Here is a 27,317-nt window from a genome sequence, read left to right on the forward strand (position 1 = left end):
CAGTATAGTTCGAGCATTGTGTAAGACAGATCTAGAGAACCCATAACAGCAGTTATTCTAGAGTGCTGTTCTTCCAGAATGCTGCAAGTAGTATTCAGTTGCTATCCTAGAAAAAAATTGTGCAATCAAATTATTTTTGTCTTCATTTTTCCATTACCTTACATGGGTAACTCATGCTTCTTTTAACAGGCATAGTCAGTTTGTAAGCATAAACATAATAATTCTCAAATACTTCCAACAACTCCTTTGTGGCTCTGTCATTTGGGGTTTTAAAATACAGCTTTGTCTAAAGAAGACAAATTCCACGGTTCAACAGTTAATTGACAACAAATTTGTTAATAATTATAAGAGCAAACCAACAATAAAACAAAGAAACAGAAACTAAGTTAGTTATAAAAAATTCTTGGTCTACTACTGATATATTTTGAAAAAGATTCAGATATACTTCAATACTCTAAATAAATTCACTTTATTTCTTTTAGTTGATTACAGCTAAGAATCATTTGGCCTTAGTATGATTAAAGTTGTCTTTACAGAGAATGACCTCCCGTACTCTGTAATTTTGTTTTGTAAAATAATATTCTGCTGCCACAGTGCATGCCATTATATTTCTTTGTATTTTCTTTTTAATCCCATACAAATTTCATGTTATTTTTTCCTGTAGCATTTGCCAAATCACTAGCCTTCACAGAGGGATTTTACATGTGTTGGGGCTGTTTGACAGTTTTGTGTCGAAAATTGAAATGAGGTACAGAAAACTGGAATGCCTGGATAGTAGTATACTCATACTAAGCATACTCATTATTCTGTTGTACTTTGCTAGAAATTGAATAGATGTGGTACATATATAATGCAATTATAAAATTACCATCAAGAAGAAAGGCTTTACTGCCTTTTGATGGTCTATCGCATCTACCATATGGGGTTCAACTGTATATGTTTCTGAATTCACTACTGTGACTTTTATTATGTACAAGAAAATGAGATCTGATATGTGACAAAAAGCTTGTTAAATGGAATACAGCAAATAGCTGTATGACTACATACACACATCTCTGAACAAAATTTGTATTAGATTCCCAGTGGAAACGAAACTTTATACTTAGTACGACTAATGGGAAACAAAAAGTTTTATAAATTACTGTTTATTGATAATGTAATCACTTATGCATTATGACTTACATAAGCAGGAGGTTATACTGAGTTGTCTAAAGACAGCATTTTTTTCTGCTAATACCATATTTCAAAGCATACCTCCTAGTGATATCAAGCTGTTCTTTTGCAATTATCCTGGCTGCTTAGTTTTCATTATGACCTTTTCTTTGCGTTTTTTTTCACACTTAGCCTGCTTTGCCATATCAAGGAAGCCTCTACACTTCCAATATAGTTTTCTATTTGTTTTCTGCCCAACCTGTTTGTTTGCTATCCACCCAAAGTGTAATGAATGGTCCTTTCATTCTGCTTTAGCCTTCCAGCCTGGTAACAGACAGCTGAGTACAGATCACCAAGTTACAAAAGAATCTCAACAGCTGTATTTAGCTGAGAAGCTCTGAACTGAGTATCTGTTTACACTCAGAGATGGAACGCAACAGAAGTTCCTGTGATAAAGGAATAAACCTAATTGTTGCATTCAGTAACGTTTCAGGATGTTTGTGTCTTCTTGTTCAGTAATACTGCTTTACAATCCCACAGGTCACATGCTTTAAAAATGTTGTTGCTTTGCCAAAGTAAATCACGTTGCCTACTGATATCTTTATGAGATGTTGTCTGCTGTTAACCTGGCTCTCAGCCATTCCTAGGATGAGCACAGTAAGTGCTTTCTGTCTCTTTTTATAGAGATTAGCATGAAGAAAAGTACCAGAGGGAGCAAAAAGTAATCAGAAATAGTTCTGAGAAAGAAAAAGGAAATATTACTTTATTTTAGTGGGTAGAAAAAAACCAACACAGCTAGTGCTATGTTTTTTTTTGTTGTTGTTGTTTGTTTTTTGTTTTTTGTTTTTTTCAGACAGAATCTCAAGGTTCATTAGGAATATAGGAATAGCTACAAAATATATCAAAGCTGCACCTGTGCTAGATTACAATAGAGAATCCTCAGGTACTTGAAATCAATTTGGCCACTTACTTGACTAAGAACTAGAGCTCCACACTAGACTTTGGGACTCCAGCCCCACACCAAAGCATTGCCTCTTTCTTTGGAGACCACCTTCTCTTTTTTTCTCCCCGCATACTTTCATAATTAAAGGACTTAAAGAGGAACTCAATAATACTAGCCAAAAAGTTTATTGTGGCAGATCATCAGCCCAGCCTCTCAAGAGTGGCAGGTCTCAACTGGTGAACAAGAGCTTGGTTAGAAGTCTGGATGCTCTCAGGATTCAGCATCAACCAGTCATAAACATTAGACAAAGGAGTGTAATTGTGATCTTGTCCTTTTTTCTGTGCCTAAGCACTAAATTCAGCATAATCCATTGTGAATTTCCATGGTTTGGATTTCACAGTACCAAGGAACTCTTGAAATATTGAGTACAGGGCTCACTCTTTCCTACCAATGGGAGGTAACTGTGATGGCTTTCATAATATGGGGAACAATTTCAGCTACTAAAGGAATACTCCGGCTGTTTATCTCAAGGGTTTTCTCTCACTCACTGAAATTCAGTTATGCAAACTATGCTTTCATTCACAACTTCACATGCTGTTACAGAAAAGAACAAGTTTTATTATTGTTATTATTTTAATTATGCTTTGTAGAAAAGGCCTTCTTGAATGCAGTGCCACAGACTAGAGACAATGTCGGAAAGGAGTAAATGTTTTCATTCAGCTGAACTGGCTTGTTGTCATGGCATACAGCCTTATTCGTTGCCAGGCTATTCTCTTATGTTAAGGGTATTTAAATATTTCCATGGGATTATTTGAATTTTCTTTTATATCAGCAATCAGTTCAAGCAATAACAATAGCTGCCATGAGGTCAGACCACAACAGATTGTTTCTGGTACAGGCAAACACTGATGTGCATTTTTAAGCTGCCATCTTAAATTCTTTACTTTTTTTCCTATGGTGGAATGCTATTGTTTTCCCAGATCTTACCTCTCAAGCAGCTTAGAACCTTAGATGTACTCAGAAAACTTGTTGCCCCATTTGTTTGCAGTCAAGGACTTTGCACACTGAGAATGACAAAGGTGGCATAGCTCCTCTATTGTTTTAGATATTAGACTTTTTAAGCCAGAAGTCACTGCAGTCTCATCTAGCATCTGAAGTGCACATAGTAAGGAATTCATGTGCTGTTTCTCACATTGAGACAACTGTGTTTCAGTAGCATCTTAAAAAGATATGCAGTCTGAAAATTTTAAAGTGTTACTTCTGCATTGCCATGATGTAAATTGTAATAATGGGTTGCTTACTCTCAGAAAGATGTTTGAAGTGCAAGAATTCATGAGTCTATTTAGCTACTGCACTGCTCATCCTGACACCTATGTTTCACTATTATAGGGAACTTCTGCTTCTTCTTGTGTTTTTAAATACGTATATTACAAGATTTTACGTGTGCCCATTCCAAATTTTGGAGGAGTCTTACTAAATCACGCAGAGAATTCATATTCAGCCAGATCCTAAAGCTGCTTTTAGCTACTATGTAGCCCCAATTTTGAAAGCTGCAGCCATGTTCTTTAGGCATGATCTTGAATTTAACTTTGTTATACTGATTGGATGAGCTCAGTTGAGAAAACAATCAGGATATATATGATTTTTTAAATTTTCATTAAAGTCATTTACTTTTGGTTTCAGATTGTTTAATCTGGTATAGTAATTCTGACAGGTGAATCCTTCTCTTAAATTCCTTGCACTAAAATCAATCAATTATGACTGACCAAAGTTGAGAGTCAAAGAAAGGAAGAATAAGTAAAAGAGAGATCCTGTTTCTTTTTATAGTGAGAAACTGTTCACAAAATAGGTGCTGATGACAGCTGCTCTTCTCTTTTCTCATCTGCTGCTGTTTACTTCACTTGCAATGCATTTAAAAGTGTGACTGTTTAGAGAGAGATTTTTTGACAGAAGCATCGAGATTCAAAATGCCTCAACATACTGTGGAGTTTGTGTGCTCTTAGAGATAGTCCTCTCTCTCCTCTCCCTTCCAGGACAAAATTTTGTCCATATTATGGCCCATGGCTGTTTTTAATTTAAATTAAATTTAGACAAGAATAGGCCTTGTGAATGAGCAAAAAAATATGACTGGGGAAAATGTTTATATTACAAGTTTAAAGAGTTTGGGCTACATTAAGTTATAGCTGTGGTCAGGAATTTTGCATATTTTAGTGTTGGATTTGCAACACTGGAAAATAAAACTTTGTTGGCCTACTGATCAACCATGGTTCACAGATGTGAGAACTTCCTAGTGCCAGTGAATTTCACCACAGCTCTGGAAAATTGTTCAGACACAGAGGAAGACCTGAGTTATTTGAGGCCTTGGTTTCTCTCTGCTGAGACTCGTAATGTAAGAATAAACTAATCTTAGTGGGTTTGTGACAATTGCTTCTTTGCAACAGAGCTGAAGGGAGTAACTCTGTTATGTGTAAAATTACTGATAATGCTTTTTCTTCTTCATGAGAAACACTGCTAGTCTGTATTCTGTACTCTATTTTGCACTTCTTAAAAATAACTTATGGTGTTTAGACCAGATTTCAGGAAATCATTTGGTTTTTGACTATCATCACTCCTAGCAGAGACATCAAATCATCATAGGCAGCTTGGCAAAGTGTCAAGATTATGGCTACAATCTCAGATCTCACTCCATTTTGGACTTCAGTGAAGATTCTCAAAGTTTGTTACGTTGGTCTTGGCACATCTTCTTCCAAGGAAGAATGCACAGAATCACTACTTACATTAATACATTTTTCTCTCATGCCCTGGAGACAAATTCTGGCAATCAGACAGAAAAGCTATACTTCCCGTTTGTCTTGTAAACTTGAGAGCCTATTAGTTAAAATGTCTCTACGGAATACATGAATTTTCATCTGTAAGCAGGAAGGCAACTTTCACTGAATATAATACTCCTTTATTACATGTATATATTTTTCTAAGTATGAAATATTTTGTATTATTGTATGAGGCAGTCTGTTGTGATGGTATTGGTTATGGATAAAAAATGTTTTCTTCTGTAATGCATATTTTACTTATGTGTATTCAGTGACACCTATAGCTCACATGCCTCTCTCTTACATGGCACAAGTGACCCTGCACCTAAAACAGTGATCCAAAGTGCTGTCCAAATTGTTCTGTAAAAGAATTGGACCTATGAGTGAAAAAACATCTTTGGTACCATAGGGACTGATTCCCTGAGGGTGGTTAAAAGAGAACGTCAAACGACAATAATGAAGAGACCAAGTAATTCATGATAATATCTGAAGGAAATATTTCGTAAAAGCACATGAAAGGAAGGGAAAGTTTGAAGTAATTTAGAAAGAATGCAGTTTTGAAGAAAAAGGGTTACTCAACACTGAAAAATCTAAAATTTCTTAAATTTTGGAGCAATCCCTTCAGAGTTTCATCTGTTTACTTCTCAATAAAATTTTCACAAAATATTAAGTGCAGAGGGCATGAAAATAGTGAAATGAATAAAAAATATTTATTATCAAGAACAGTAGCATATGCGAACACATACTGTTTTATATTTATGCTGATTTGATGAATAGCTAGAAATGTCAAGTCTGTGTGAAAGGAATACCATGGCTTAAAATAGTCAATATTTGAAAAGTTGTGGGTTTTTTGTGTTTATTTTTTATTTGTTTGGTTGGTTTTTGTTTTGCTGGTAACTTGGTATTACTGTGTTACTGAATTGTGTGCTCCTTTACTAATTACATTAACAAAACAGCATCATCCTGATTGTTCCCAGTATCTGATATTAAGTACTTCAAATATTGATCCAAATGTTAATTGCTTTTTTAGTAATTAGCTTTTCTCCGCTCTATTAGAATTCTGTTTATCTGACCCGAAAGAAGCACAGATTTGTGTACTGAGAAGCTGAAATGAGCTGTTAAGAGTACTCTACAGTCTGTATAGAATATCCTGTACTTTATCTAAATGATGTAACTAAGATTAAAATTATTTTTAAAGTAAATGTCAGATTTAATTGTCCAAACTAGATTAAGAGAGATTGGTTTTTAGCTCTTCTAGACTTCTAGCTCTTCTTTCTTGGGCTGTTAGCCCAAGAAGTTAAATGGAATTTAGAGGGAGAGTTTTTGCTGTTAAGCACATCAAAATAGGTGGTGTTTTAAATGAAGAATTTAAACAGATTTGTCTGCAACATGCCTGTAAATATAGTTTATCTAAAGTGCTCTAAACCATCTGGACTGTTAGATGAACAGTGAGGACACGAGGCTAACAAAGCTGCTGGCCCTCCCGTGTCCAGCAATGCTGGACGCTACATTGGTTATTTTGTCATCTTGATCAAAAAAATATTCTAGACCAAGCCAGAAAGAGGAAAAAACATCTCTTAAAAATTGTCTGGCTTGAATGGTTAAGGCAGGATGGCCTTCAAGATAAGAAACAGGATGGTTTTATTCTTGGATTAGCTTTCAGCATGCCTGGGCAAATAGTTTAATCTTCCAATGTTTATGTCCCTCATCTGTTAAAAAGAGAAAATAATGGAATCTTCTGAAGTCTTTTAAAGTCTACTCAAGCTCATCAATAGTCTTTCTTTTTTTTTTTTTTTTTCAGAGAAAACCTGCTGTTATTCCCTCTGGGTTATTTCCCTTTCCAGTTTGCTTTTCCTTTCTACTGTCATTGTCTTTGTTTAGAATAAGAATTGGTTGACCAAATGAAGACAACACTTTCATGAACCTGAAAACCGAAAGGGGAAGCTGAGTCTTAGATTGCCTCAGAAATTTTCCCAGTCTGAGAATGACTGATAATGCCATTGTGGTGCCTGTAATTTCCCACCAGCTGCTCTGCAGGGGGTATTAAGGGTTACAAGTGGTACTGACAGTCCTTTTTTCCTTCGGGTACACAGAATGAAGCACATGTAGAATTGTTAGCAGTGAGACTGTGTACTTTCATGCATGTCTCATTCCTGTCAGATAGCCTAGACCTGTAAACTCTTCAGATCACTTCAGATCCACCCAAAATTAAACTGAAAAACAAAAATAAATAAACATAACTTGAAAATAATCACAACACATCCCACAATTTCCCTGAACCCTAGTAAAGTTAAAATCATTTTCTGACAAAACATGCTCAGCACGTTGGCACGGTTAGCAGATTGAGCTACGTTTTCATCAGTTTAACATTCTGAGGTGTTGGATGAAGCCCAGCTTTCACCAGAACTTCACTTTTTTATTAGACAACCTTAGGCCTAAATCTCTCTGGAAAAGGTTAACTGTCATGGTTTTATGATTTTTGGTACTGGTATTCCACATCATAACATCATGTAGTGCATTTAGAGTTAAAGAGTTAATGTTCCAGCTCCATGGATCATCGATAGTTCCAGGTATACCTGTCTCAGAAGAGAAGAAGAACTCCATTCCCCAGAGGACTTTGCGATGCTTTGCGTTCTTACGTGTTTACGCTCAGAGGGAAAGATAAAAACTGTCTGCGGTCACGGGACACTCTCTTTCCTTTGGGATCGACTCAGCAGTGGGTGCTCGCTGCCGTCCGCCTTCAGCGTTAGCGTAAGGCCTTTGGTTTATCGGACACTCTCTCTTGCTCATTTTATTTGATTTATTAGCTTTAATTCCAATTATATTGTATTATATTGTGTTATTTTGCTTTCCGATATCTTATTTAGTAAATTAGCTTTCCTCCTCAGATCGCTGCCGCTGTTTTGTTCCTAGGCCCATCTCCCTTTTCCCTTCTCCCTTTCCCCCTTCCCCTTTCCTGGGGCGTGGGTCCGTGGGTCCCCCGCACCAATCGTCACGGAACTGGGCCGAACCTGCCCGTAAACCGTTGACATTAACTTAACAGCCTGTTTTCGTCCTTAGGCTTTCACATGCAGGTGTGTAATCAGAATAGGTTTCTTTCTCAATACAACAGATCTTCTGAAGTTATGCAATGTCCAGTCTTTCCCAGCAGAGTTTATTTTTCCTAAGCTCTGCATTACAAGTGTATTCATAGAGGTACCCTCCTTTATACATGCATCAGACAAAGAGTTGGATGAAAGACATTACGAATCATTATGTTTCTGAACTTTAATACTTTTGAATGAAGATAAATATATTTTCATAGGCATGAACTGCATTTTCATTTTTTTCTCCCAAAAGATTAATAGCTTTAATTCTGCTTAAGAGATGGAATTAGAGATTTCCCTATTAAAAGCTAAGCAAAGAGATAACTAAGCAGACCATTTCCTAGATTACTCCTTCTCTCTGTCAGTCTACAAATCCCTTATCTCACTGTTGTGGGTGTCTTTTTACCAAGAGATTCACATGCTATACAACAGTGATCTTGCCACACTAGCAAAAATTTCTGAATGATGGTTGTAGCATCAAAATTGAATTGGTGTATATCCCTAGTAGGAAGACTAAACTCCTTGTCGTTTAGAACCTGTTACCAGAAAATATTGTGTACAAAAATAGACACAGATTTAAGATTGCCTCTTTCAAATGAGTGGAAAGTTGGAAGTGAAGGAGTCACCATCCCTGGAGGTATTAAAGAATTGTGTACATGTGGCACTGAGGGATATGGTTTAGTGGGCATGGTGGTGATGGATCTATGTTTGGATTACATGATCTCAGAGGCTTTTTCCAACCTTAATGGTTCCATCATTCCATGAAATACCACTATAATTACAGTCATAAAAGGTTATGAGATAAAGAATTCTTGGCATGAAAGGTGAAATATCAAGTATGTTTTCTGTTATTTACATCTCTAGATTTCCTTTCTCCACATTTCTTTAAATTAATCCAAGTTTTCCATTCTTCAGGGATGTTTACAGAAAGTAACCTTACTACATGGTAAGACCAATTGAGCGGGAAGGACAGCTGTTTGTGATTAATAACTTAATGTCTCTGTATTTAAGAATTTACACATGAAGAATATGAAGTTAAGATGTGTTTTCTTGTTTGTTTGTTTGTTTTTGCTGTTGTTGTTCGTTTGTTTTTGTTGTTAGACTAAATTTGCTCCAAAACAAATAGCTTACAAGACTCTTGGAACAATGTCCCAGTATTGTGAATATAAAAGATCTCAATAGTTACTTTCAATTTAAGTAGGCTGTGGTGAATATATACTGTTATCGTAATGTAATACATGAAGTAGAACCAGTCCAAACTTTTAAATCTTTTAGAAAAATTCTTGAATGATCACTGTGCTGATCTACTTTTCCTAATGAGTGAAACACATATCACATAACTTCATTTCCACAGTTCACATTTCTATGCTATGGAATAGTTTTTTTGTAAGACATGCCTAAATGAAAATCAGCATTACTGTAGCATAATCTTCATTAGTTGTGAAGTATTCCCCACTGGTCTTCCCAAAGTGCAGCATTGGCAATTTTTTTACTGCAGTCAATGCACAAAAATATAAATCTTCAAAGAAATAGTTTTACTTTATTATTAGCACAGTATAATAATTTGAATGGATAAGCATTGAATTCATCACTAGGACTTTACTAAAGAAGTGTGAGTCTCTAACTCTCACTGAGAAATCAGGTATTGGAAAATTTAATGGGTCTTTGCAAATAAGAAGAGCGAAGTGAAAGAGCATGATGAAGAGGATTATCAGATAGAGGGAAGTATTCTTTCAAGTAAATAATTTGAATATTTTGGTTCAAATTATGCTGATACGAGATTTTTCTGCCTTTCAAACACAAACATTTCTGGGTATGACCATTAACTGCTACATTTAAAAATCAGTTGTTTAATTTTTAACGATAGTTTGAATGTCCAGTATCCATTGTTTGAGGAATTCACTAACATCACCCAGTGCTGAACTTTATAAGTTAAACTTTATTAGTTTATCAGCCTTCTCCAGGATGAGCAGTCCCAGCTCTCACAGCCTTTCCTCATAAGATAGATGGCTCCAGTCTCTTCATCATCTTTGTAGCCCTCCACAGCTCCATGTCTCTCTTATACTGACAAGACTAGAACTGGACTCAGCACAGCAGGTGTGGCCTCACCAATACTTATCAGACGAGAAGGATCGCTTCCCTCATTCAGATGGCAATACTTTTTCCTAATGCAATCAGAAGTACCATTCACTTTCTTAGCAGCAAAAAAGTTACACGTTGCTGTCTCGTTTTCAGCTTGGTGCCCACCAGGGCCCCCAGGTCCTTTTTTGCAGAGCTGTTTTCCAGCTGGATGCACACGTCATGTCCTGGTGCCTGGATTTATTGTGCCCAAAGTGCAGGACTCGGGACTTCTTGTTGAACTTCATGAGGTTCTCAGCAGCACACCCCTCCTACCTGCTGAGGTGTCCCTGGGCATCAGCACAGTCCTCTGGTGAGTTAGTCACACCTCCCTCCTTTGTGACATCTACAAACTTGTTGAGGGTGCTCTCTGTTGAACCATCCAGATCACTAATGATGTTGAATAGAATATATAGTTATATATAGCTATTTATTTTCAGTTTGATGAATTACAGTATTCTCTGATTTCTTGGCCTGTGGATAATTTAGCTGTCCAAACTGCAAGTGTGAAGGTTCTGTGACACTGAAGAAATAATTATACCAGATGATTAATTACTTGATTGTATTCAAAGATAAGGCTCTTAAAATGAAAGAACTACCTTTCAGGTACAAAAGTTATGCAAAACAAACAAACAAACAAAGCAAAAACCTGAAATATAACTGCTGGGTGTTAAGCTTTAATATAATTCATAATGAAAATTAAGAAACTGAAAATGAAATGTATGAAAAAGAATTTGCTGAACAGTTAGCAACCTACACTAACCTAAAGAGACACCCCAAAGATAAGATTTTTTATTAAATATCACTTGTGCATGGATTCCATTTGCAACAGAGTCCAAAGTACCATTCCTTGTACCAAGGGCTGACAGTGAGAATGCACTTTAGTTGCCCTTTTAAAACCATCACTTCTATGAATTCATCTTTTCCTTCATACATAACAGAGAAAAGACGTGCTACTGCTAATTTTCAGCTAATTGCTAAGGCTTAACTTATAACTGCTGAAACTTGATTTTTTCACTGCTTTTACAGTAATTTGATTACTTGTAGAGTGGCAGAGGAGTATTTAACAGGCTGAGAACTAGATGTAGTTTTAGATTAAGTGCCCATGGAATGAACACAGAAAAAATCAAGGCAGAATGCTGTAAAGACTTCATAATGGCTTTATAACAAAGTTAGGCTGTGCTAGCAGCTGATTGTAAGCAGTGATGCTGCCATGCATCTGATGCAGCTGACTCGAAGGGATCTTGATGATTAAGTTCTGTATAACAGTGTCAGAATAATCAGTGACAGTCTCCATGCCTGCAAATCTTTGTGCATTGTTTGAAAAGGTCCTGCATGCTCTCAGCTTATGCCAACTAGCAATAACTGGCAATTACCCAAGCTGCTTGAAGTCCCCAGATCTACTTCAGCTATCTCTGTACGTAGTGCATGAAATGGAGGGTGATCTATTCATATCGCTGTTGAAAGGAAAAACATAAAAGAAAAATTCAACATATTTCAAGGAAGAGAGAGTTTTAAACATGTTCTCAGATGACTTAATTCCTACTGTAACGGTCCCTTTTCTCCAGAACCACCTATTAATTGCTAGTGATTAAGAGATAGATAAGAGTATATGAACTGCCATCGAAATTCAAATGAACATTTTTTCTAACGGTTACAAATCCTACAGGTTCCTGTGCTCTTCTGACACTTCTCCAGTTCAACGTTCTCTACACAGCCACCTTGGTTGCTTGTTCTTTCCCCCCTCCTTTCATCCTTCTCATTTTAATCCTCCTATTTCTGTTAGCTTTTGTCCCAGTCTGCTCACATCACTCCCATTTTGGCTCCACATTGGACTTAGTTGGAAGTATCAAGCATGTCAGCAAGCCCCAGCAGAACAATTTTGAGTCTAACGTAAGCAGATATTTCCTGTTAACCTGACACCTGGATTATTTCCAGGTTACAAGAATGACAAACAGCTTGCTAAATAATAGACTTCATACATACATTATCATTTCAGTGAAATGTTTCATAGCATTTCTGAAAAGGCAATAAGAAGTGAACTGTAGCACAATTCTCTGCTGAGCTTCACAGCCAGACGTAGTCCCAGGTTCATGTAAGATGCTGAAAAACAATCTGGGACATGATATCATCACCAGATGTTGGTTGTATAACGATGTATTTCTTGTGGTTAGAGCGCTGAAGAGCTGATCGAACCATTATACCTCTTTGTGTAAGAGCAGCAATACATCTGTTAGAAATTGTACTAGGACCTTTGGGGTTTTCAAATGCAGCATTGCAGTTTTGCAGATGTAGCTAATTATATGCTGGTAAGTAATGAAAATATAGATTTTTAGGGTCAAGAAGGGAATTTATTCTACATTTTATTTTCTTAAGATTTCTAGCTGATTTTTCAGAGGGTAGGCTTGAAAACAAAACATTTAATTTAGTTTAATTCTTTTCTAAGAATTAGCAACTACTTGTTTTACATTGATCCCATTACACCACATTTGTCACATAAATGTCACAGTTATTTTGTAGATGAACTGACTGTGGTAAAGAGATGTCTTATGCAATGGAAACACACAGGAACAATGCACAAATTCTGTTAACGGCGCATAAAAATCTGTTATAAAGTTGTATTTTAATTGTTACATTTTGGGCTCTAATATGCAGATACAAAAGAAAACGTCAGCTAAACTTTATATTCCTTTGAAAATAGGTGCAGATTGTTTTCTCTGAGATTTCAGAGTTCCAGAGAAATGCAAAAAAATAATTTCAGTGGAAGGCATAGGACTACAGCTGAATTCTCTGAATATCCCTGTGTGTATGTCTTGGAGCTGAGATACAGCATGGACAGAAGTGCTGTGATTGAGGATTGTAAACCCCACAAGAACAACTGGTCAGATGATTGTCTCTTCTGGAATATTATCTTCCTACATACAAAATTTTCAAAATGTTTGATGAGGCAAATGGTTTTACATTTGCTGATGAAATATGTATAACTTGGACAAAATCTTTTGCCTTTGACTTCCGCTTTTTTTGCATGAACTACTCTTCCTTGTTCCCAAGAGTATTTCAGATACACCTTACCTCATTCAGTGATGACATTTCAGGTCAGCTTATTAAATAAGTTCAAGGCAATACCCCTTGTATCTTAATATGGGAAAGATCTGGTCAGCCTTTGAAGGCATTTTAAAAAACTAAGAATAAATATTTCTCATTGACCACTTGAGAAATCCTACAGTAACCTAGAAGAAAGTAAAAAAAAAAAAAAAGTGTTTAATTTTCAGTAACAGAAGAGAAAGCAAAGAGCAGTAATTTGCTCAAACAGCTCTTCTAATCTGATCATTAATTTTTTATTCTGGGGATTCTTGGCTTTTAGCAACTTGTTAATGCAAAAGGAAAAGTCTGATTAGCCTGCAGGCTCAATTCTTGCAGTCCCAAATTGAATAGAGTAGGCTAATATTCTTGAACAATAAAAAAGTTATTGGTGTGCATGTCTCCATTTCTTTGGGATTGTGTTCCTGTTCTTTAATCATGAAGATTTACTCCAAGACAGAGGAAAAAGAAATTAGGCATGTCTTCAAAATATGTTATAGCACGGGCAGAATGGAGAGAAATCTAAAGGGTTCTATAAAGGCTTGAACTGAATAACTGCATTCTGTAACTTGGCCTGCAGTGACTCATGGCTTCTGCATTCAGGGAGAGTCATTGTGCACAGTCACTACTAAATGACAGCTGCACTTGAGAGTCTCCATCTTGAGACATCTTTGGCATTTCTGCTCATGGAGGCCACCACCGCTGACCCTCGGAGGCCCTATGGCTCCATCTGAGCAGAGCAGCAAATTGAACTGTGAACCACCTGCAATTCCACTTCTCCCAGAGTAGGCAAGGTCCACTCAGTCTGCTCACAGGTTCAGGGGTGCTGGGCACGTGTTTCCTAATGCAAGACTTTCAAGAGGAAATGGGGAATGTAAACTATTTGTCCACGTTCAGTTATATGAAGCAAAAGAAATGGCTGATGTTATTGCCCTAGAGATAGGACAGGGGGGAATGGTTTTAAACTAAGATAGGGGAGATACAGATTAGATATTAAGAGGTTTTTCACCCAGAGAGTGAAACGCACTGGAACAGGTTGCCCAGAGAAGTTGTGGATGCCCCATCCCTGGAGGCACCCAAGGCAAGGCTGGATGTGGCTCTGGGCAGCCTGCTCTAGTGGCTGACAACCCTGTCTGTGGCATGGTGGTTGAAACTAGATGATCTTTGATGTCCTTTTCAACCCAGGCCATTCTATGATTCTATGATTTGATGATTCTTTGCATACATTAAATAGTTTGTCTCTTTTTGCTGAACATCTCTGTGAGTGGATAAAATCCATTCTCTGAATTGTCACTGGCAAAATTTACAGGGATACTTTGCTCTCAGCCTCAAGTGTACACTTAAGTGTATTTTTTTCCCTGTAAAATAATATAAGAACTTAAATAGCCTCCTGAATTTCCCCTAACTCCTGCTCAAGCTGTCCAGTTTGCACTGAATAGCATACAAATTTGAGGTTTTGCTCTCTTCAGTTCCTCTATTGCAAACTGCATTCCCAAATCATTAATGTACCCCCAAAACAGAACAGTGAACAAGCTACTGTGTGTTAATTTTAAGTCTTGCAAGTCTCCTGACATTTTTATCTCCTTGAGAAAAAAACAGAAATTACATGTTTAACTGTTAGTTTTACAGTTGAAAAAAAAATCAAAAGTATTTTCTCTTATAAACTAGACCAGTTTGTCGACACCGGGGAGCCCTTAAAAGCCAACTTTTCTCAATATTTTACTTTCTTCCAGGTGGCTGAGGAAAATAATGTGTCAGTTCCAAATCTCAGCAGACCTACACATTACAGACGTCACCAGAGTCTTAAAACAAACACGCTGTATAAAGATGGAAGTGTTTCAAGAGTTCCCACAATTATGAATTCACCTGATAGTCACTTGAGAAATGTAACAGCTTGCAACAAACGATCTTCTCTGAGCTAGCTAGCTGTAACTGGATTTTCTTATGTGTATGTATAGGTGTAAAGAGGTAAGAAAGCAACAGGGTGGGCAGAGAGGTTGCACAATGTCCTGTTCTGAGCCAAGAAGGGACAGCAGTGTTTTCTGGCAGCCCCAGATCTATGACTGCAAATGAGGTAATGACTTACCAGTCCGAGGTTCTACTCCTCTCTGGTGATTTGTGTTGTAGTACCCATTGATTTAACTTGTCAGCAAAAGATACATGAGGAGTGAGTAAGCTCTCAATAAGTCAAAGCAGATCTCTTCTGCCAGAATTAAGTCCCTTGCTTATGTTATTGAGTCTATTTATACATTATTTCATCAGGAAAATTCCCTTGTGACACTCTTCATATTTTCAAGGAGTTCTTGGGAAATCATTGCGATTTCATGAAGATGGTTCAGCCTTTTTTTCTACCTGGATCATAGCAAACATCATTTGTGTTTTCTTTGACAGGGAATTTCATTAAAAATATATGAATTTTCAACAGCATTTTATCCAAGGAAAACTCTGTTAATGATACTTCGCAATTTTATAATGTTAATAACATTTTTGTATAGTTCTTTTTTTTAACTGTTCACCCTTACAAATGTCAGTGTTCAGGCATTTTTATCTCTTTCAAAGTGTCTGTGTTCTTAATTGCCTTGTTATTTTCATCCACAGTACTGTGAAATGATTATATCGAACAATTATTTTTCACTCATCTAGTATTTAAAAATCTCACCTCTTGTCAAAGATCCAGAATATCATTGATCATTAATATAATATAATTTAATTTAATTTGATTTAATTTAATTTAAAGAATCAGAGTGATACATTTCTGGGCATGAGAAAAATTATCTACAAAGATAGGACCTGAGGGAAATGATAATATGCATGAGGAAACAGAAAAAACAGAAAAGAAAGAGAAACATAAGTTTTACTGCGTAGTAGGGCTTTAGTTATTGATACAGCGAGACATTTTTATTCTTTTTAAAGGTGACTCTACATTATTTTAAGTCCCATAGCTTGAACTGATGCCAGCCTGTCCCTGTTTAGAATGTTCTTATTTTATAACTTACATCTGTTTCCATTTTATTATTATTATTATTATTATTGTATTTCTATTCTTCATTAGTTCCTCTCCTATCTTTTGCTAGGAAGTGTGTGTCAGGGGAGAGTAATGATCTTCATTCTACCTTTGGACAACTTCCCTGAGGCTCTCCCTCCACACACAGAGGAATGAAAAGCAGCCCTTCACTTGAGTACCTAAACCGAGACCCTATCCCTGGATGGTCTGTATTTTTGCAGACCTCATACCATTCAGTAGTGAGATCATTTTTTCCAGAGACTCTGCTCTTTCTTTTCTTTTGTCATCATTCCCTAATTTTTTTAGTGAAGGTGATGAAGTGTAGCTCAAGATAGAGTAAAAGTTTGTAAGCCCAGCACTTTTTACTCTTCAGTTAATTATGTGGTTGTGCAATTAAAGTGGCACTATATATTTCCTTATGATTCTACAAACCTACTGACTCCTACTGATTTTGTAAAGTGCACTGACAAACCATATGCTATTTGGGATGACCTAAAGCAACCCGCTAAGATAAGAGTTTTGGGAATGAGGAAAGGAAATGGAAGGGTGACAACAGTGCATATATCCTTGCTTTGAAGTTTTGTCACAAACGGATCTTCCATTCATCTTTTTCTACTGTAATTAACAGCATTATTTCATGTCCATGATCTTTTTGAGAGTTGAATCCTCCTTTCTTAGAGAAAAGTGGCATTGGCAAATACAAAAATGCAATAAAATTGAGCATGGTGGGCTGACAAGAATATAGAAAAGTTCAACAAGGAGAAGTGCAAACTCTTCCACTTGGAGAGGAACAGTGCCAGGCACCAGGACATGATGAAGATGCCCAGCTACAAAGCAGCTCTGCAAAAAATGACCTGGGGGACCTAGTGGACACCTAGGTGAACATGAGTCAGCGATGCATCCTTGCTATAAGCATAACAGTATTTATGGCTAAATTAAGCTAAGAGGTATTGTCAGAGGGTCAAGAGGTGATCCTTCCCCTCTTCTTAGCATTGATGAAGCTGTGCCTGGACTGCTAAGTCCAACTCTGGGCTCTCCAGTAAAAGCAGCATAGACTTACTGGAAAGAATCCAATGGAAGGCTATCAAGATGGTCAAGGGACTAGAGCACCTCTCCTGAGGGGTATTTGATACAGCTGGAACTGTTTAATCTGGAGGAGGATCAAGGGGGATCTTGTCAGAGTCTGTAAATACCTCAAGAGTGAGTGAAAAGAACATGGAGCTAGGCTTGCTCAGTGCTGCCTAGTGATAGAGGAAGAGGCAATGGATATAAACTGGAACACAGGATGTTCTCTCTGAGCACCAGGGAACACTTCTGTGCTGTGCAGGTGGCAGAGCATTAGCACAGGCTGCCCAGAGGCTGTGGAGTCTGTTCCTTGGAGATTTTTGAAAGCCATTTGAATGTGGTCCTGGGCACTCTCTTTTGGTTGTTCCTGCTTGGAGAAAAGTTTGGCCAGAAGGACTCAGAGATACCTTCAACCTCAAGCATTCTACGATGTTGTGATTTTGTGATTCTGTAGTGAATCTGGGTTACCTGCACTAAGATAAACATGACAGTAATAAAAATAACAAAAAAAAAAATCCTGTCTTGTGATGTGTAGGATAGAGTGTGTGCACATATTCTTGAGATGAACAAAATGCTGGGTTTGAAGAGCAAATTGATGCGTGATGTTCATATTCCCTAGAAGTAGAGTTTTTAACTGGAAGGACAGGTCCTCTTTTTCATCTAAAAGTTTTGTATGAATGAAGTTTGAGGATTATGGAAATTTGTGGAAAGAATCTGTATTATATTAGGCACTAACTTTAGCCACTACAATGCAGGTTAGTAATGCATTGCGTACATTGGAAGTGTTCTTTTAGCTGTGTTGCACATATGGTTCATTGATAATCCAAGTTTTTGATTGTCTGCAAACTGCAAATCTGAGCTTCTGTTTAGAGATCAACCTGTGCATCACTTAAGCAGTGGGCTCCATGTGTTCTGGATTTGTGTCCAGCTCATTCTATTTGTACTGTGGAGCATATGTGCACATATTCCTCCCCCAGGAAATGCCAGTTAAAAGCTGCCTAGATTACAGTTTGCATTACTTGATGCAGGAGGAAGTGAATTAGCAAACACTTCTGGAATTAGAAGCTTTGGTAGTTGAGTTACAACTGTTGCAGATATTTTGGAAATGGTACAAGAGAGGAACAATATGTTTTATTATATATATATATATGTTTTTTTTCTTCTTTTTCAAGCAATGAGAGAGAAAATTCAAGGAAAAATGGTTGCTGAGAACAATTAGTAGAATAATTTATAAGCATGCATTTCGAAAAAGTGTTTTTCTAGGCTTACATGAAGAATTTCTCTCAGTGTCAGCCTGGGGAGCTGCAGGAGAGAGGTCTGACTGTTAGAGTAAGGTATTATTTTTAAGCCATTACCTACTCTGTAACAAAGAATATTTTGCTACTTTGAGCATCATGGGAATGTTCAATTAGTTATTTAGACAATTATTAATAAACCATATTTATCTGATTATGAATTGCAGGGATTTTCCTTCATAATTCTTTGCTTTATTAGTTATTTTACAGTCAGCAATCATGATTGCTGTGTTTTAGTTAACTGAAAAACCGTTCATTGTTGCAGTTACTATTTTATTACTACATGCTACATGAATACTGTGTTCAGTTTTGGGCCCCTCACTGCAAGAAAGATATTGAGGCCCTGGAGTGTGTCCAGAGAAGGGCAATTAGCTGTGAGGGGTATGGAGCACAGGCCTCATGAGGAATGGCTGAAGGAGCTGGGATTGTTCAGTCTGGAGAAGAGGAAGCTCAGGGGAAACCTTATTGCACCTTGTTACTCTACAACTATCTGAAGGGAGGTTGTGGTGAGCTGGGGGTTGGCCTCTTCTCTCTTGAAACTAATGATAGAATGAGAGGGAATGGCTTCAGGTTGCACCAGGAGAGATTCAGACTGGATGTTAGGAAACATTTCTCCAAAAGAGTGGTCAGTTCCTGGAATGGGCTGCCCAGGGAGGTGGTAGAGTCACCAATCCTGGAGGTATTCAAGGAGCGTTCAGATATTGTGTTGGGGAACATGGTTTAGTGAGAACTACTGATGACAGCTGGACAGTTGGACTGGATGAACTTGTAGGTCTTTTCCAACCTTGGTGATCCTATGATTCTATGTCGGTGATATTTTTGAAAGTTTTGGAATAAAGCTGTATGTTTTTAGAAACAACATTCAATGCATACAATTTTAAGTGTTTGGTACAGATACAATGTTCAAATAGAAACCCTTGTTATGAAGTCCAATTGTATGCCAGGTGTTCATATTCCCCAGCTAGTTCCTCCAATTCTCTGCTGAAAATACATGCTCCAGATCTTCTTCCTTTACTCTGTGTTCCTTTGGAACATTTCCTTCCTGCTCTCTGCTCTTTACACCAGAAACAACACAATTCCCCAGCTTCAGCATATCAACATATTCTTTTATACATTCAGTTATGAGCAATTCACATTTTTCAATTGTAAAAATTCACATATGGTATTGTTGTGACAAGAGATTCAGCTGAGTGATCTCTGATAGGAATGCTGGAGTTATGTTATACTTATGTTGATGGGTAATGCTGCCCAAGAATAGGGAATTCCCAGCCGTGTCTGGTGGTATCCTGGATGCACCTCTGAAGATTATTGATACTGAGTGCTGAGAAAAAGGTGCAGATGGTCAAGGGGGAGTGAGAATTTTGGAAATGAAGGAACAGCAGCAGAGCCACCTATAGTGCTTAGGAAGTATTTGGAGAACTGCTACTATGTGGTAATTTTATTGTGATTGTTGTATTACTTGTAGCCATGGGACTTTGTTCAGAGGATATCCAATTAGGAACACTGAAAGAGGAGAGATCAGTCTAGGAAAACCTTGGCAGTAGCAGGAAAATATTAATTACAGGCTGAAAATTACCTCAGTACCTCAAGTTCCATCATAAAACCACAGAGCCTTGGGCCAGCTCTTTATTTTTCATCTCCTTTGTGACAGTTGGATCTCTGTTTGCATACTTAAAGTTATAATCACCCTGTATGTTATTGCTAGGAGGCTGCAGAGATCATGCCTTTTCCTTGCTGTAGTCAGGAAGGGTCTGTTTTTCTCATAACATTATTTTCCACTTGTCCTGAGAACAACTTATTGCTCCAGTGGTTACCATGGGGACCAGGAAGACTTACAGCATATTATTCCACAGAATTTCTGCAGGCTGCTCTATGAGCCTGTACAATTCCTGGAGCATGACACCATGTCATATTTATTTATTTAAGATGTTATCTCTTAAGGGAAAACTTATTCTGATTTCTGAACAAGTTAACAAGAATTAGCAAGTAGCATTAACCATCTTATCAGTTGCTTTTTTTTTCTTTTCCATTTCTTCATCCCATTTTTTTAATGGAATCTCAAACAAACAAAATTACTTCAAATATTTTTAAAATCTCTTTATCCAAAAGAAAAGATTACCCTTAATTAAGCTAACAGAATTGTAGTTATTTTGTCTTGCCCTCTTAGATCTATGGGACATACAGATGTAAAGCTTGCAGAAAGTTAACACAATTTCATTTGTGTTCTGGGAGTAGCAGAGCAAGAATCTTTCCTTGTTATTAGTCATTAGATCTAAGCTACAATACATTAATGTATTATGTCTGATCCTAAATTTCATTCAGCAAATGGCTTCAGGGTCAATATTCAGAGATTAAATTAGGTACTTAAAGTCTGATTAAACACTGGGTGTCTAGGTGGATTATGGTCCTGTTTATTTTTCAGTGCACCTATTCATTTATGTGTCAAGTGATTGGGGATATTTCAGTTTTCAGACTTCAAACAGTTCTCTGCTTGGCCTTCAAAATTTCAGGGATCTAAAGCCACTCAGCAGTTCAGAGACTCTTACCCTATGTGTTTAGAACGATGCCCCCTTTACGTGGAAACTAGTTGTAAAATTGTCCTGTGGATGAATTAGTTAAACCTCTGCTCCTAGCACTGGGATTAGTATTATAATAAATGTTATTCTTATTTTCTTGGAAGTGAAAAATCTCCAGAAAGGTTCCAAAATTTGTCCCTTTCTTTGAAGTTCACATTCTTATGAGAATAACTAGGTCTCAAACTAGACATCTGCTGAAGCTGACTTTCCCTGGGTATTCTATGTAAAGCTGACCATGTGTTATTTTCTGCTGTGAAGGCACTTCAGTGTCATTTGTCAGACAGTCAGGCTCAGAGACAAATAAGGTTTCATTTCTGGGCATGGGACAGGACACTGCAGTAGACCCAGCAGACATCTATTTACAGAAAATTTCCCTGTAAAAAGGGAACCTTCTTAGAAAGAAAAGGCACATGGCTGTCTACTGTGCACTGAACATTCAGGCTTCCCTATGCCATCTAACAACTGTTTTCTCTGTGCTGCAGAACTATGCCATACCCATAGCCTTTCCTGTTTTAATTCTCCATTACTACATATTTTGCCTATGGATTGGAATATGCAGCGGGCATTTGTGTGGAGAGCTTCACGTCTTCAGTATTTGCTGGACACTCAGCAGGAACCAAGTTGTGTGCTTAATCTGATAAACCCTCACAGCCCTGACTCTGTGAGCTGTTTGCACTATGAGGTTACGTGAGAATTCATGCATACTTGGATGTGATGGGCTTCTAAAAATATCGCACTCCAATGTACATGCACACTGACAGCAGAAATGCCAGACATTCCTCACAGCTCAAGGCTTTTCTGTTGAATGCATATGAGTACAAAAAAGAAACCAGTTCGAGGAATGATACCACCACCCAGCAAGGTAGTATTCTAAGAATTCTCTTAGAGTTTCTTTGCTAATTATGAATTGCTCATAGATTCTCTGTTTCAAATAACATGCAGCTGTAGCCTGAAATACTATAGATCTTCTCCTGCCCTTGGCTGTCCAGTGAACTTGAGTAACGGTGAAAAAAAATCAAAGGAGTGTTGGAGGGAGTGCTGCCAATCAAAGAAAATTTGCTATTGAAACAAAAGTGAATCTGCCTTCCTGCCAAACTTTCCATGGACAAAAGCTTTTTTTTTTTTTCCTTTGGTACCCACGGTGGCACGGTCTTCATTAAAAAGTCAACGAGCCAAGGTTACAGCTGTACAGGATTGCCAGCCAACTTTTTACAGCCAAGCGGTCTAAAGCAGTCCATGAGAGCACAGATGTCTCATAGTATGATGAAGTGAGGAATACATGATGAATAGCTACTTCTGTGTCTGTGGGTGAAGTGGGAAATGAGGAGATATCACAGAGGCTATCATAGACTGTAAATAACACAAATAACCCTGGGAATTTGCTGCCAGTTATATGAGCTACACATTTGATAGCACCTGAAAGTCCAGATAGATTGAAATGAGGTTGTCACATGAACTCATCCATGGCCAAGAAGGGCAGGGAAACATTTAAATTCTCACCTTCAGCATCCATCATGCTTACTGCTTCCAGTAAAACTCCCAAAGCTGAAGGAATCTGTTTCCCATTAAAGATGCAACCATATTGTCAAAAAAAACAACAACAGGAGACCTCATAAAATTTCTGCCAAAACTCACGTAACTGCTAGAAAAGATGTTGGCATGGTTCTGTCACCAACCCAGACTGTAGTGTTTTCTGGTAGTCTTAAACCTTCAAGTTTCAGCCAAGAGCAAAATCCTTGCCCCTCAGCCCATCTTTACTAGCAAATATATCCAATATTTTACAATTGCTGGAATTAGCCATTGCATTTTTTCTTATTATATCTTTAGAACTTACAAGTGATGTATGATGCAAACTATTCTTAAATAAATAAATTGAGAGTACATAATTTTTGTTGCTTCAAAATTTTCCAGATTTCCAGGGCACATAAACTTTGGTGAACCTTATTAACACTGTCCATCCTATCCACTATCCATGGGCTTCTTCTGATCCCTGTGCGTGGGGCTCAGGTCCCAGCTGAGCCTGGGACCTTGCCCTAACAGTTTAGCAGCTAAGTTTGTTTGCAACCATTTTTCTGGCACTATCTCCATTTCCTCCTTGTCAGAATGCCCTGGATGAATCCTAAAACTGCATCTGGGACTGCTGATGGACCTTGCAAGTGGCCCACAGCTTGGCCTTTTTGCTCAGCACCCGTGGGACTGGACTCTGTTGGTGAGGGCACGGCTTCAGCTGGTCTTCTTCAACTCAAATGACCTTAGACAGTAACTAGCCCCTGACATCAGGTTTTTATCAGCAGATTTGTTTATTTTTTTAATAAAGAAGCACATTTTATGTATTGCACCTTTGAAATTTTAGCTGGTAGTTACACTCTGATTCTGCCTTTAAAGAAACAGAGAGGTTTTCAAGCTCTAAGTCACTCAGCTCTTAAATGTGGCATAAACATCCTTCACACAAATGGAAGTGGGTACCCACTATAGTGAAAAAAAACATTACTGGATTGGATATTCCTCAGTATTTGTCAGTAGCTCTACATTTTCAGAGAGCCTTCTCCTGCCAAATGTTTTGCTCTTGAGGATAAGCTAAGCAGTTCATAGAATCATAGAATGGCTTGGGTTGGAAGGGATCTCAAAGATCATCTGATTCCATGCCCCTTGCTGCAGGAAGGGTAATGTTGTCATGGGCGAATTTTTTACATAGAACCTGTTCCTGATGCACTCAGAAGAGAGAACAAATCATATTGACCAAAAGTCTTTAATAGGAATGAGCACTAGAAAGACACTCGTTCTGTTCACTGTTCTTCATTACTCTTAGAGACAGAAAAAATTAAGTCAGGCCCAATAGCATCAGCTCCTACTCATTGCTTCTGAGAGTGCACTGAAATTGCTGCACTGCCTGCTGCTTTGAAGTATTCTGTGCTACAACTGGTGTAAACTACTTAAACTGGTAATACATATTAGAAAATCAATATGAATTATTTTTTTATCTGTTGATGTGCATGCTAATATCCCTGATCTGAGTCAAATTTTAATCTCTAGGGCAGAATGTAACTGTGCTCTTTCTTCCTAGAGAATTTCTGGAAAAAAAGTCTTTATGGTACAAAATATTTCTCTCCCATAGAAAAACAATATTATATATGCTTGGAGGAAGAAGAGATGCCCAATAGATGTGCCATATGTTACTTTTAATGTAATTCCTCTGGAACCCACCTAAATTTGCTTATTGTGCAACTATTTCTGCAATTCTATTTACACATCAACAAAAGCCAAGCTAGAAGTGCTTTCCTCTAATCTATCACTTGACTGTACAAAACTCAGGACCTAAGTCAGCTACCTTCTTTCCAGTTTTAAAGAACTTACAAGGAATAGGAAAAATCACTACACAGGTGCTTGTAGAAAAAGATCCATCTTGTCCCTTATTTTTAGCCAAACCATGTTTGATCAAGTATCTGAGTAGTCTCAGACTTAGAAACCAGACAATGTTACGGCTAAGGTTCCTCTTATTCCCTCATTAAAATGTTAAACACACTGGATAATTCATTTATCCACTCCAGAACCATCCTTCAAATTTCTTCTTTAACTAGTATGGATAAATATTATCCTTGTCTATACAATTGTCCATACAGTAGAATGGTATGCAAACAAAATGTAATAAGAGATGGGGCTGGAACACTGTCACATCAGAAGCTTTTTGGATTGATTCCTGCTTGTGCTAACGTGACCTGTTAATCTAAACTGATGGCTAAAACAAGATCCACCATGATCCAGGTGTCAGTTCCAGTATTATTCAATGAATAGTGGGCATACTGAAGAATTTATTTTCTTCCTTTCTATGGCTGAGTTTTATATGCTTAGTGACAGTTTGTTTACTCTCCTCAGCCTTACGTAGATTACCCAGTACTAAGTCCTTAATTTTTTTCTAATGGGACAAACTTTTAAGACCTTTAGTCATTCTGGTCACTTGTCTGGACTAACCCACATTCCTCTTGAATTGCAGTGCCCAAAAATGGACACAGTGCTCCAGCTGAGATCATACCACTGACAAGCAAAATGAAAGAGTTACTTCGTGTGTTTTGCAGACAAAGCTATTGCTTATCTATCACAGCACAGCACAGTATGTTCTGGGTTTTTTTTTTCATCAGTAGCACAGCACCTAAGAATTTTCTACTTGTGACTCAGTGTGGTTCGCAGACCTATCACCAGAGACAATAATTATTCATCCAGTTGTTATATAGCTAATTGCTCTTATATGCAGAACTTGACATTCATTCTGGCTGAATTGCATGGTATTCTTTCCTAGACAATTTCTATAAAATTCCTCAATAATTCTGCTTTAAGGTTATTTTTAGAACCACTCTTGTTAACAGATAGAACCACTCTTGTTAACAGATAGCAGCCAAAGGCATTGTCAGTGATGCCTCATTACTTTAGGTAATGTTTGCAGTGTCATTCCTGTCACTCTGCATTAGCTCAGATGCTGATAGCACCAAAGACACCTCCATTTAGATACTTTAGAACAGATACCTATCAGCGCATTAGCTGTCTAAAATTCCACTTCATGCAATGAAAATTTGCTTTAGTGTGCTTTCTGGTTGTTAAAGGATTATTTGTTTAACCATCCCATCAGCACAGTGGTTTCAGAGAGTCATCTGAAATGTCTTAGGCTGACTAAGATTGCACAGCAGAATGACAGAGGTGTTTCAGGCCTCAGGGCAGGCTGCCTTTCTGGATGGTAGCAGAATGCCAAACAGGAGATCCTAGGACCTTACAAGTGGCACTAGATCCTTCCTATAAAATGAATCAAGCCCTACTCAATTAATGGAGGAGGTTTGAAGCTTTTATCCAGGCTAAAGGCTGCACATACTATATGCATTTCTCTGAAAAGAGAAAACAGGACACTGGGATTAGGAGGGAAAAGTTGGGAGATTTCACAAAGATCCTAGGACATCTTGTTTTAGGTGATGGATTTTCTCCTTGTTATGGAGAAAAATAAAAATCCATGACAAAGAGTATCTTGAATTACCTTGCATGTAACATTTCAAGTTGTAAGATTATTACACATATTTACTGAGGGATAAACAATTTCACCTTAATTCAGTTGAGTTACTTAACAAAGTTTAAACAATGACTGGGAATTTTTCATCAAATACAATGATCTTATATAATTTGTGATTAAAAAGGTCTTCACTTGGTAGAAAACTCCAGAAATGCTCAGAATTCTCTAGGATTCCTAATATCATATATTTTATGATAATTCAGGATTGAATTTACTGAACTTTGTGATTTTTTTTCAGATAAACATTTTGGCATACAGTTGAAGGAAAACATAGAATTTTCATTCATCGCACGGGAGTAGTAGTTTTGTACTAATAGAATTTATTTTTTGAGGTTGTATTTCATTTTAAAGAAGAAAAGTGTTTGGAATCAATTTGTGGATCATTAATCTTTAAAAGTTCCTACAGTATTTCAGTTTCAGGGATGATTGTTCTAAACTCCATACTTTTCTGAGTATTATAATCATAGCATCATAGAATATCCCAAGTTGGAATTGAGGAATAAAGATCCATGAATCCAGCTCATGGCTTCAGACAGGCCTACATAAAAGTCAAACCCTATATTTAAGAGTTGTCCAAATGTTCCTTGAACTCTGGGTGACCAAAACTGCCTTCTGAAAAGGAGTTCAGGCCTGCTGTCTTGGATATATCACTGCCTGAGAGATGCCTGGATACAGGACACTATAGAAAACTTGATGACATTCATGTGAAAATAAAATTACTGCTCTTTACTGCAGTGGATGTTACATCTGATTTTAACAAGGCTTTAATTCAAACTTCTACATAATTCCTGTAAAATTTTTGATGCGCAGTCTGAATGGGTGGACCTTTTTGGTCTCAAAAGAAAGTGATCATCACTTGTATGTGATTACAAATTTTGTTCCTGTGCGGTTGATAACAAGGTGAGTGCTGTTAATTGTCTTCAGCAACAACCTGGATAATAGTACAGATTCACCAAATTCATAAGGCAAGTGGCCAATATGCTATATACTGACCTGGAAAAAAATGGAACAATTGGACTCCCAAAGCTCAGTAAAGTCAAAAACAAATACTTCTCTTTTGACAGGACAGAACTGGGCAATGGTATAGACTGGAAACTGAACAGCTTGGTAATAAAGGACTTGGGAGTCTCGTTGTCT

The 27,317-nt window shown here is 37.4% G+C and overlaps 1 protein-coding gene across 1 annotated transcript in view; it reads left to right on the forward strand.

Moving 5' to 3' along the window:
* PXDN (peroxidasin) overlaps window positions 1–27,317 on the forward strand; it is a 573,716-nt gene that overhangs the window by 79,842 nt on the left and 466,557 nt on the right. The gene's annotated exons all lie outside the window — the stretch shown is intronic.

Source organism: Cyrtonyx montezumae, unplaced genomic scaffold (genome assembly GCF_038088225.1).
Source record: "Cyrtonyx montezumae isolate F1298 unplaced genomic scaffold, pur_monq_1.0 scaffold_13, whole genome shotgun sequence".
Lineage (NCBI taxonomy): Eukaryota > Metazoa > Chordata > Aves > Galliformes > Odontophoridae > Cyrtonyx > Cyrtonyx montezumae.